This window comes from Palaemon carinicauda, chromosome 2 (assembly GCF_036898095.1).
Source record: "Palaemon carinicauda isolate YSFRI2023 chromosome 2, ASM3689809v2, whole genome shotgun sequence".
NCBI lineage: Eukaryota > Metazoa > Arthropoda > Malacostraca > Decapoda > Palaemonidae > Palaemon > Palaemon carinicauda.
In genome coordinates, this window is record NC_090726.1 from 43,996,262 (window position 1) to 44,001,105 (window position 4,844).

Sequence of the window (4,844 nt, forward strand, 5' to 3'; positions counted from 1 at the left end):
ATTATTATTATCATTATTATTATTAATATTTTTATTATTATTAATTATTATTATTATTATTATTATTATTATTATTATTATTATTATTATTATTATTACTTGCTAAGCTACAATCCTTGTTGGGAAAGCAGGATGCTATAAACCTAAGGGCTCCAACAGGGAAAAATAGCCCAGTGAGGAAAGGAAACCAGGAAATAAATAAACTACGAAAGAAGCAATGGACAATTAAAATAATATATTTCAAGAAAAGTAACAACTTCAAAATAAATCTTCCATATATAAACTATGAAAAAAAAAACTTTTAAAATAAACAAGAGGAAGAGAAATAGGATAGAATAGTGTGCCCGAGTGTACCCTCAAGCAAGAGAACTCTAACCCAAGGCAGTGGAAGACCATGGTACAGAGGCTATGGTACTGCCAGACTCGTCAAATTACTAAATTGTCATAATATTAATCTGAAATGAAGGAAATTGATTTGTGTATATATTTTAATGTTGTTACTGCTCATAGAATATTTTACTTTAATTGTTCATTATTTCTCCTGTAGTTTATATATTTCCTTGTTTCCTTTCTTCACTGGGCTATATTTCCCTGTTGGAGCCCTTGGGCTTATTATATCCTGCTTTAACAACTAGGGTCGTAGCTTAGCTAATAATAATAATAATAATAATAATAATAATAATAATAATAATAATAATAATAATAATAATAATAATGCAGAATTCCATTCACCCAATGAGATACTACCGTTAGAGAGTTATGGGGTCTTTTGACTGGCTTGTCAGTAGTACATTAGATCCTTCTCTCTGGTCACGGTTCATTTTCCCTTTCCTTACACATTCACACACCGAATAGTCTGGCGTATTCTTTACGTATTCTCATCTGTCCTCATTCACCTGACAACACTGAGATTACCAACAATTCTTCTTACTACACTGTAATTGTTCAGTGGCCACTTTCCACTTGGTAAGGGTAGAAAAGACTCTATAGCTATGGTGAGCAGCTCTTCTAGGAGAAGGACACTCCAAAAACAAACCTTTGTTCTCTAATCTTGGGTAGTGCCATAGCTTCTGTACTATGGTCTTCCACTGTCTTGGGTTAGAGTTCTCTCGCTTGAGGGTACACTCGGGCACACTGTTCTATCTTATAACTCTTCCTCATGTTTTGTTAAAGTTTTTATAGTTTATAAAGTGATATTTATTTCAATGTTGCTGCTCTTAAAATATTTAATTTTTCTTTGTTTCCTTTCCCTGTTGGAGAACCTGGGCTTATAGCATCTTGCTTTTCCAGCTATGGTTGTAGCTTAGTAAGTAAGTAAATAATAATAATAATAATAATAATAATAATAATAATAATAATAATAATAATAATAATAATAATAATAATAATAATAAGTATTTTCCACTATAATGACGTCACTTCAAAACAAAAGTATTGAGAATTTGAGAAAGGAAATAAACTACGAGAGAAGTATTGAACAATTAAAAATAAAATACTTTCACAACAGCAACAACACCAAAACAGAGCTTTCATTTATAAACTATAAAAAAAGAGACTTATGTCAGCCTGCTCAACATGAAAACATTCGCTGCAATTTCATCATAAAAAAAAAAAAACATGAGTTTTGTAACTCCGAGTGGACAGAGTTCATTTATTTCCAATTATCCCCCTGTCCCATTCATGCGTTCACCTCTTTGTTATCTGTCATTTATCATTTATACAGTTTCCGCCAATTCTCGCCTAAAATTTTTCATCCCTTTAAAGATTTAAAGTCCGCCCATGAATGGCAGAGGCAAGAGACAGTGACTTTGCCCTAGAGACTAACTATATATATGATCAGCGCCCAAGGCTCCTCTCTATCCAAGCTAGGACCAGGGAGGGCTAGGCAATGGCTGCTGATGACTCAGCAGATAGACCTCCAGCTCCCCAAAATCCCCATCCTTAGCTCACAAGGTTGGTGAGGTTACAGCGACCAAAGGAACTAATGGCTGCTGATGACTCAGCAGTTAGACCTATAAGCTCCCCAAACCCGCATCGTTAGCTCACAAGGATGGTCAGGTTGCAGTGACTAAAGGAACTAATGGCTGCTGATGAATCAGCAGTTAGACATATAGGCTCCCCAACTCCCCCCCCCCCATCCTTATCTCACAAGGATGGTGAGGTTACAGCAGCCAAAGGAACTAATGGCTGTTGATGACTCAGCAGTTAGACCTATAGGCCTCCCCAAACATCTCATCCTTAGCTCACAAGGATGGTGAGGTTACAGCAACCAAAGGAATTAATGGCTGCTGATGACTCAGCAGTTAGACCTATAGGCCTCCCCAAACCCCCATCCTTAACTCAAAAGGATGGTGAGGTTGCAGCGACTAAAGGAACTAACGGGTTTGAGCGGGACTCGAACCCCAATCTGGCAATCACCAGCCAGTTACTGACTTTTTAAAAGACAAGCGAGTCGCGTAAAAACTTACTTTTTTTCGTCATTATCATTACTACTTTCATCACTATCATCAGAAGTTCAAACTTGCAGTGAATGTTTTTTTTTTCTTTCTTTTTTTTGTTGAACAGACTGAAATAAGTCTATTTTTATAGTTTATATGCGACATATCTATTTTAATGTTATTCCTGTTTGAAAGTGTTTTATTTTAATAGTTCATTACTTCTCTTGTAGTTTATTTATTTCCATTACTAACTGGGCTATTTTCCCCTGCTGGAGCCGTTGGGCTTATGGCATCCTGCTTTTCCAACTAGGATTGTAATAATAATAATAATAATAATAATAATAATAATAATAATAACAATAATAATAATAATAATAATAATAACAATACATCTCCACAAAGGACATAAAATAATGTTAGTATTACAGTATTTTGTGAAATTTTCTTGATCCCATTTTGAGTCACCCGTGAAACACCAACAAGCTTTATTAAATATCGAGGTTATTTTCTATAAGGATTACATCTTAGCCTTGGGTAGTGCCATGGCCTCTGTACTTTGGTCTTCTACTGCCTTTGGGAGTAGAGTTCTCTTGCTTGGGGGTACACTCGGGCACCATTTTCTGTCTTATTTCTCTTCCTCTCGTTTTTGTTGTTGAAGTTTTTTTTTATAGTTTATATATGAATTTAAATATCCTTACTGTTCTTGAAATATTCCTCTCCTATCAACAAATATAGGCCTACTATATTTCATACAATGTGTGGTAAGTTTTGTATCTTATGTTTACACACGCTCACACACATTAGTAAATATGGACATGAACATTTTGCTCTCTCTCTCTCTCTCTCTCTCTCCTCTCTCTCTCTCTCTCTCTCTCTCTCTCTCTCTCTCTCTCTCTCTCTCTCTCTGTATATATATATATATACTTTATATATATGTATATATATATATATATATATATATATATATATATATATATATAAATATATATATATATATATATATATATATATATATATATATATATATATATATATATATATATATATATATATATATATAAAGTATATATATATATAGAGAGAGAGAGAGAGAGAGAGAGAGAGAGAGAGAGAGAGAGAGAGAGAGAGAGAGAGAGAGAGAGAGAGAGAAGAAGAAGAAAAAGAAGAAGAAGAAGAAGACTCTGAAGAAGAAATTTCAAGGTCAATGCATCTGAAATTTAAAAATCCCAAACACAATAGGTTGCCAAAACTGAGGATAACAAGGTATTATCCCAACTGATTTCAGGGTAGAATTGGATAAAATTAAAGATTTAATATTTTTATTATTAATGCTGTTTATGGTACAGGAAGAAAAAAGCACATTAATACGTATAAGCTAAGAAGCTTTGCACCTATCTATCATGTGATAGATAGAGTGGCCCCAAACCGTTGCAAACTTGCAAACAGTGTTGCCATATGTACGATATATATCGTACACGTACGATAATTTGACCCTTTTGTACGATGTACGATAGCAAGTCTATTATGGTACGATTTTGTACGATAATTTCACTATGTCTCTGGCACTATATATAAATTTATTAATAATTTGTCTTTTACTGACAAAACAAAAGAAAAAAAAGTAAAAATCCCGAGGGACAATATCACTGTGGAAAGAGAGCGAGATAGGAGGGAGGGTTACTTAGGGCATTGCCGTGGGCAATCTTTCTTTACCGATTACCATTAGCTTATTTGATGAACGAGACCTGGCTCATTCACTAAAGTAGATTTGTTCGAAAAACATAAAACTGGCTGAATACTTCAATAATAAATTGGCCTATCATAACAACTGAATGTATAAAAGACGAGGGAGATTGTAGAAAATTTGATCTTACAATTTAAGTGACATTAGAAATAGTAAACTTTTGTATAAAAAAGTATTAGATGATGAAGAGTATTAATACAATGCTATTAAATTCTGTACAAGAAATACAATTTATGTTGTAAAAATCTATTAAGAAAGCATTTATTTTCCATTGATATAGGCCTATTATGTATGGATACATCTGAAGGAAAGTAACATTTTCATTTTGTCTGTTTTGATGTAAAGCACGAGTATAGCTGAAGGAAATGCTTATTTCAATTTTGTACATTTTGATGTGTAGTAAGGCTAGGTTTATCCAAAAGAATTTGGTCATTTTATTTTGTCTCAGTTTATGTGAAATGATAAAATGTATCTTATAGTACTCTCTCTCTCTCTCTCTCTCTCTCTCTCTCTCTCTCTCTCTCTCTCTCTCTCTCTCTCTCTCTCTCTCTATATATATATAAAATGTACTGTAGTAAATGCAAATATTAGCATGTACGATAATTCCATAGGAAAAAACAATTTTGAAGCCCTTGTACGATAAATTAGGAGAAAGCTCATGG